The sequence below is a fragment of the Alexandromys fortis genome, unplaced genomic scaffold (assembly GCF_014885135.2).
Source record: "Alexandromys fortis isolate MF-2015 unplaced genomic scaffold, M_Fortis_MF-2015_v1.1 scaffold_71, whole genome shotgun sequence".
NCBI classification, from domain to species: domain Eukaryota; kingdom Metazoa; phylum Chordata; class Mammalia; order Rodentia; family Cricetidae; genus Alexandromys; species Alexandromys fortis.
Genome location: NW_026067954.1, coordinates 1,873,347 through 1,881,311, shown reverse-complemented (window position 1 = coordinate 1,881,311; position 7,965 = coordinate 1,873,347).

The window sequence follows — 7,965 nt, the reverse complement described above, 5'->3', positions numbered from 1 at the left end:
AACTCTCTGGCTTTTGATCAGTTCAGTCCACCACTCTGCACATTGCATAGCTTTTCATGCCGGTCAGAAAAATCAAAGATCTGTGGGTTTATTCCTCTTATGTTTTTTGTTTTGCTTTAGTTTTTGTTTGTTTGTTTGGTTGGTTGGTTGATTGGTTGGTTTTGATTTTTCAAGACAGGATTTCTCTGAAGCTTTGGAGCCTATCTTGGAACTAGTTCTTGGAGACCAGGCTGGCCTTCAACCCACAGAGATCCACCTGCATCTGCCTTCCCGAGTGCTGGGTTAAAGGCATGTACCACCACCACCTGGCTCTTCTTAGGTTTTTTAGGGACAGTAAACAAAAAGCCTCTCTGTCAAACTTTAACCTAAGCATATTACCCATTTTCTTGTCTCCAAATGGCGTTAATCATCATTTATGAGTTAAACTTGACCCTGGTGTCGGAGTTGTCCCAGGGAAGCCTGGCAGGTTCTGCACAATTTCCAGGTGTTATTCTTCCTCTCCTGCTAACACCTCTGCATATAACCCAACTACACAAAGTAGGTAGTTACCCATGAATCCCATTCCTGAGGAGCAAGGAGTATTTGTCAGCCAGAAGAGCGACTTTGTGTAAAACAACCTGTCACTCCCAATGTGTACGTGTAAGATCTGTGTGGGTGTAGGATGTGAAGCAGGGTCTCCCTATGTAGCTCTGTGGTCCTAGAACTCGCTCTGTAGACCACACTCGCTTCTGCCTCTAGCCTGCTGGAGTTAAAGGTGTGTGCCAGCACGCCTGGCTTTTTTCTTCCTGTTAGATTAATTGCTTTTCAGTTTGGATCTGCACTAAGGCTGTTTCACATGCTTTCCTTTCGGTTTCTTGGATAAAGAGACTCCAGTGATGAGTGGCTGCCTAGGAAGAGCACAGTTTACACAGACTTTCTCGTCTAAGCAACCGAATCTTATGTGGGGACTTTCGCCCCATGTTTCAGAGGGGAAGCATGAGGCTCTGGAAGGGTAATTGTCCTAGATGTGGCTAGGAAGATGGCTCTGTTAGTGCGTCTGCTGCAGAAGCAGAGGGACCTGAGTTCAGTCCTCAGATACCTCATATAAAGTTGAGTGTCGTGTGTGTCTGTGTCACCCCAGGACTAGGGAAGCAGACAGCAGGACACACTGGTTGCTGAGACTAGCCTAAACAGTGAAGTTCAATGAGAGACCCTCAAAATATAATATAAGGTAACTCTTGACAGAGGAAGATACCTAGAATTGACATCTGGCCTCACATGTCAGGGGTGGGGGGTGGGGAGTGGAGAGTGAGAACATACAGCCATGCCTGTGGCCATAGCGCCCCTTAGCATGAATGACACCCATCTGAGAAAGTGGCTGTGTCTCTACTGTTCCAGCAGCCAGGCTGGAAAGCTTAGGTTTCTCTCACTCCATTTTTGCTGTGGCCTCTAGGAGTGTGACGTAGGAAATGACACCCCAACTCTCAGATCTACATTCCTGAAAAGAATGTTGTTCTTGCAGGGAGACACCGAACCATTAACTGGTTGACATTTACACCCGGCTATAGGAAACTCATTAGCAGGAAAGGAACATGACTGCAGCCACCACTGTGCAAAGGAAGGTGGGGTGTTAATGATTGACAAAACGTCACCCAAAGAAACAATATAGGAGTATTAACAGAGCCGTTGTAAATACTCGGTTAAAACGAACAGAGCCCCAGAGCACAGAAAGGCATTGCACCTCTTGCAGGGATTCACAGATCTGCAACAAGGGCTCAGGGAGAATAAACAACTTGTTAGTATCATTTGGCCATGATTATGATGTTTGCTAAAATGGCAGAACCCGAGGTGAGGGTAAGTGCCTGTCACACAAGCGTGAGGACCTGAGTCCAGTCCTCAGAACTGATTAACTACTCACAGAAAAACATAATCTTATTTACAAGGACACGTAGCTAGCAGTGTGGTTTGTTGAGCCAAGGTAAATAATAGGAAGTAACTTAATTGCGGTGCCAGGAACGGTAGTTAACTCCTTGCACTGCTTCTTGACCTCAGTCTCATTGGCCTTTATTGAAGATCAATCATGGGTAAAATTTCTCTAACTGACCAGCACCACAAAAACAAAATCAACTTCACAGCCCCAAGAAAGAGTAACAAGCTCCCCTTTCTGTGGTCAAGGGTTACACTCAGGACAGAAAAATGTATCTTAAGATTTAAAACGCTTTTAATGTCACTGTGCTTTGGAGGGTGTCCTACAAACTCAACTGCGCTAGTGCCCCTGCCCCCTGCCCCTGCTTTGCAGTTTGGGCTACAAAGGGCCTCTCACCTGGCTCAGCACTATCTGAGGAACATTCCTCTTTATAAACAGTCTCCAGTCCAAGAAAGGCTGGCCTTTTGACCACTAATCTGATTTAAAAAATCAGATGACCCAAGCATAGGACTCTAGACTGAAAGCCAGGGAGCCTGCATGGGACCAAACTAGGCCCCCTGCATGTGGGGTACAGTTGTGTAGCTCAGACTGTTTGTGGGCCCCCTAGCAGGGTGACCAGGATCTGTCCCAGGCACATGAGCTGGCTCTTTGGAACCTATTCCCGATGGTGGGACGCCTTGCTCACCCTTGATGCAGGGGGTGACTTGAAGCTTGGTTTTGCCTCAACTTGATATGCCATGCTTTGTTGATTCCCATGGGAGGCCTTAACCTTTCTGAGAAGTGGATGGGGCGGGTAGGAAGGGGGTGGGAGTAGGGAATTGGAGGAAAGGAGAAAGGGGAAACTGGTTGGTATGTAAAATACATTTTTAAAAAATGAATATAAAATGTTTTTACACATAGAAGCATAGAATATAGCACACAATTTCTTTATTTCTCTTAGTCTCCTTAATAGTTTAGTTTTATAAGACTCCCTCTATAGATGAGATAACAAAAAGACTTCTCCTTTTGTAGCTGTGGTTTGCAATCCATCAACTAGGGAGTTAACTGAAAAAAGTGTTCCTTTTGCTATATGACAATTAATCTGAATTTATTGCTTTGAACTGTCGAGAGAACTCTGTTTCTTATCATTAACTTAAGAAATGGAATGCGACCTTCAGATGAATGCCTGCAAGATTTTGAGGGTCTTTATAAGCTGTGTAGGGCAAAGAGCGAGCAGAAGAAACCGGCAGAATGGCAGAAAGGCTGAATCCACCACGAGAGAACAGAGTGTTACCATCAAGAAAGTGTATGTTTCTGCTCCTTTCCTTCAGAAATCCCTCAAAACTTCATGGTTCCGTGGAGTTTTTTTTTTCCCCCTGTGGATCTTGCTCATACCCCAGGAGCTGGCTCTACTGGGCTGTGGTACCTGGTCTTCTGGGTGGGCTCCAGGCCAGTGAGAGAATCCATCTCAATAAGCAGGGTGGATGCTTCTAGGTTGTCACCACTCCAGGCTATCCTCTGTCCTCCTCCACCACCACAGACACATGTGCAACCACATACCTGTGAATACACATACCCCCAAAACACACACACACACACATGCACACACGCACACACATTGTAAAACCCATCAGGTGGCTGGTACATGCATGGTTAAGGTGCCAACATTTTTTGATTTAACCAATTCAACTTGTCTTTGCGAAGCACCCATGACGGCCAGTTCCAATCCATATTCTTGCTTCAGGGTCCACAGTCCCAAAAGCATACAGTGGACTTCTATGAGGACAGGAATAGACAATGCCTGACTAACTGGATGAGAGTTGGGGACAAAAATGGCCATTTTGGAATTCCTCACACTTACTAGGAAATATAACGAGCACTCAGTGTTGCTTGATGAAATCTTTATGCCCAGCTGCTCTAGGAGATGGTTACTGTCTGTGTTTAACAGACAAGAAAACTGAGGTGTGATGGATGGCTGACTTCCCCATAGCCATGCGGGCAAGTGACAGAGCCAGGTCCCCAACCCCACCAGAGCCACTCTCTCTGAAGAGTGATGGATGGAACAAGAACTAGACAGCAAAGCCGTCCACGCAGGGGATTTAGGAAGAGCAAAGGGAGCTGTCACAGGTTGGCACATACTACAGAGAATATTAAATGTCAGCCTTGGGATTTGTGCTTCACTTGGCAAACACAAAAAAACTAAGGGCCTTTGCATATCAGAGCATCTTTCCACAGAGAATTGAGATGTGATGGCTTCATCTAGAACCCAAGGGTTTGTTTGGGGCTTTTTTTTTTTTTTTTTTTGTTCCTCTGGCAAGGTCTCTTGTAGACAAGACAGGCCTCAAAGGCACTGTGTGTCCAACGGTGACCTGAACTCCTGGTCCTCCAGCCTCTATTGCCCAAGTACTAAGATTTCAGGTGTAAACTACCACACCATGCTTTAGAATGCAAGGGTTTTCCAAGAACATCTGACACATAAATTCAGGAAGAAAAGGCTCAACGATGACTAAACTGAAACCCTCCAGAGTCAGCAACAACGTGAGAATAGATTGCAAGTTTTCTGCATGTGTGCCATTGATTGGTTCTTGTCACAAACTCATTAAAACAAACTGTTATAGAAGGAGCTAGGCATCCAGGGCCTTCCCAGGCATCCACAGACTTCCATGGACAGCCATTGTCTTTTCATTGTAAAATCTTTGCAAGAATTTTATGATTATAAAAGCAATATATATTTACTATAGAAAATCTGGACACTGAATAAAAGCTCAGATATGTATCTTACATCACTAGTTCCTAGTCATTCCCGACAGCCTGTGGTGGTTTGAATATAATTGGCACCCATAATCTTATAATCTCCTGGCACTACTAGGAGGTAGGGCTTTGTTGGAATGGGCATGGCCTTGTTGGAGGAAATGTGTCCCTCTGGGGGCAGGCTTTGAGGTGTCCTATGCTCAAGATACCACCCAGTGTTTCAGTTGACTTCCTGTTACCTGAACGCCAAGCTTGCACATCTGTCTTCACACAGCCATGCTCCTTGACATGATGAGAATGGACTGAACCTCTGAAACTATAAGTGAGTCACACAAATTAAATGTTTCTTTATAAGACTTGCTGTGGCCATGGTGTCTCTTCACAGCAATAGCATCCACACTTTAACCAACTTAGCTAACCAGCCAACCTCTTCACAGCAATAGGAAACCCTAACTAAGGCACAGCCCATGCTGCCTTTTGACACACACTACACTGGTTTTAATAAAGTGTGAGGCTTCTTCCTGTTTAGTGACTCTGTTGCCTGGAGTCCCACAGGCTTCTCTTCATACAAATCCATCCATCAGGTCCTCATTTTCCTTTGCAATCTCTCATACTCTCTTTAAGAATACCCATATCAGCCGGGCAGTGGTGCACACCTTTAATCCCAGCACTTGGGAGGCAGAAGCAGGCAGATCTCTGTGAGTGCAAGGCCAGCCTGGTCTCAGAGCAAGTTCCAGGACAGCCAAGGCAGCCATCTTCCAGTAACTCACCACACAAAGGGAAAGATGAGGGGTACTTGCTATATGCTCTGTAGGCCTTTTAAGAACATGGAGTTGTTCCTTTGGCCACACGCATGTAAATCTACAAGAAGGGTGATATTGTGGACATCAAGGGCATAGGGACTGTTCAAAAAGGAATGTCCCATAAAAGTTACCACAGCAAAACTGGAAGAGTCTGTAATGTCACCCAGCATCCCTGTGAACAAGCAAGTTAAGGACAAGACTCTTGCCAAGAGAACTAAGGTACAGCTTACACACATCAAGCACTCTAAGCTTCCTGAAGTGGGTGAAGGAGAACGACCAGAAGACAAAGTAAACCAAAGAGAAGGGCACCTGGGTTCAGCTGAAGCGCCAGCCTGCTCCATCCAGAGGAGCGCACTTCGTGAGGACCAACGGGAAGGAGCCTGAGCTGCCGGAGTTCATTCCATACAAATTCATGGCCTGATGTACAAAAAATTCATGGCCTGACTGTAGGGGAAAAAAAGATGACCCATCTCACAAAAGCGTTCTTTCTTTCCAGCCTGAAGCAGGGACCGGCATTTCCTTGTAGCGCTCTGTTTATGTAGCAGTTAGTGTGATAGCAACTTGGCATTCTATATCCCTTCATTTTTCCAGCTGCTCTGTATTTAATGCGGAGAAGGAAGAAACGTCAAAACACAACCTTCGGCTGTCGCTCAAATGAACAGGCATTGCATTAGTCGTGCCTCCCTCGGCTGTGACAAAATACCAGAGACAGACAAAAGAGGAACAGTTTCAGGGGCTTCTCAGATAGGACACTTCCACTTGGGGCCTGCATGAGGCCGACACCAGGGTGGTCTCCGTGCACTGTCTAGGAGGCTGCTTACCTCATGGGAGCCAGGAAACAGAGAGACAAAAGCTGATGCCCAGTTGGCTTCCTCCCCTCCCCCATTTTTATTCCATCTGGGATCTCGGTCCAGGGGATGGGATCCCTGACACTGACTGAATTTTTTCAGTTAGCCTTGTCTGGAAATACTTCCACATGGGTATGCTTTCTAGGTGATCACTAACCCAGTCAGGTGGGCAGTGAAAAGGAACCGTCATCGGCTTCTTGTGAGCTAGGGGACATTTGAGATAACCTGGAGAACCCCTGTAATAAAGGGAGTGATGACCCTCCTTTGTTGAAATGGGCTCTCTCTAGAGCAAGCCATGACTTTTTCCCTCCCTGATCATCATTTATTTTCTGAGCATCTCTGATGTGAAAGTCACAGAACTGGCAAAATGAATAGCAAATTCCATTGCTACCTGACAAACTATCCCCACCGTGAAAGACTGGAACTGTCAATCATTCGACTCCTCTTTTTTTTTTTTTTTTTTTTTTTTTTTTTTTGGTTTTTCAAGACTGGGTNTTTTTGGTTTTTCAAGACAGGGTTTCTCTGTGGCTTTGGAGCCTGTCCTGGAACTAGCTCTGTAGACCAGGCTGGTCTCGAACTCACAGAGATCCGCCTGCCTCTGCCTTCCGAGTGCTGGGATTAAAGGCGTGCGCCACCATCGCCCAGCTTCGACTCCTCATTCTTAGCTCTATGCACAGGCACAAGCCTGATGGAGATGGCTCCTTGTCTCCCTGTGGTGTCACTCAAGAGAGCTCAAAGAACAAGGGTCTGAACGGACCAACCAGTTTGGGTCCTGGTTCTGGGTCTCAGACATTGCTGTAGGCTGGGTTCCCATCTCTCCTAAGGTGATCTTGGAGATGCGTGATGGATGCAGGGGTTCGCCTCCCCCTAGAATGGAAAAAAGGAAACTGTGGGGACCTCTAGAATGGGCATAGTGTACTTTCACCACATTGTGGTGGGTAAAGCATGTCACAATGTGAACTTAGAGCGGAAGGCTGCACAGGGCATGACCACAAGGAAGGGAGTTCAGTGGGTATACTAACAATGGGCTGTCGTAGAAACTTAACATCAAATATCAGCTGAGGGACGTTAGTCTCATTGTCTTTCCTACCGCAGAGCATGCAACTCCATAGGCTAAGGCCATGCCCTACTGCCACCGTTTCTGAATGTCACCAAAACTCAGGTGTTTCTCATGCCACTTGCAGAGCATTAAACAGATCTGCACCGTATTTGAACCCTCTCTGGAAGTCTAGTTTAGCAATCCAGTATCTGGGGAAGAGGACAGTTCACCATTCATATGCTGTTCAATGTAAGTCACTGTTTCCAGCCTACAGGCTTGGAAGGAGGAAGCCCTGCTGTGATGTGGGACTCCCCTCTGTGTGCTGTTAATATGTTTTATTGCATTGGTTAATAAAGAAGCTGCTTTCAGCCAGTGGCTTAACAGAGTGAAACCAGGCAGCAAATCCAAACAGAGATGTACACAGAGAGTAGGCAGAGTCATGAAGAGGCCATGTAGCTGCTGAAGGAGACAGATACCCGGGGAATCTTACCAGTAAGCCACGAACCTCATGGTAAAATATAAAATAATAGGAATGAGTTTATTTAAGATGTAAGAGCTAGCTAGAAAAAAAAAAAGAGCTAGCTAGAAATATACTTAAGCTATTGGCCAAACAGTATTGTAATTAATATAATTAATATA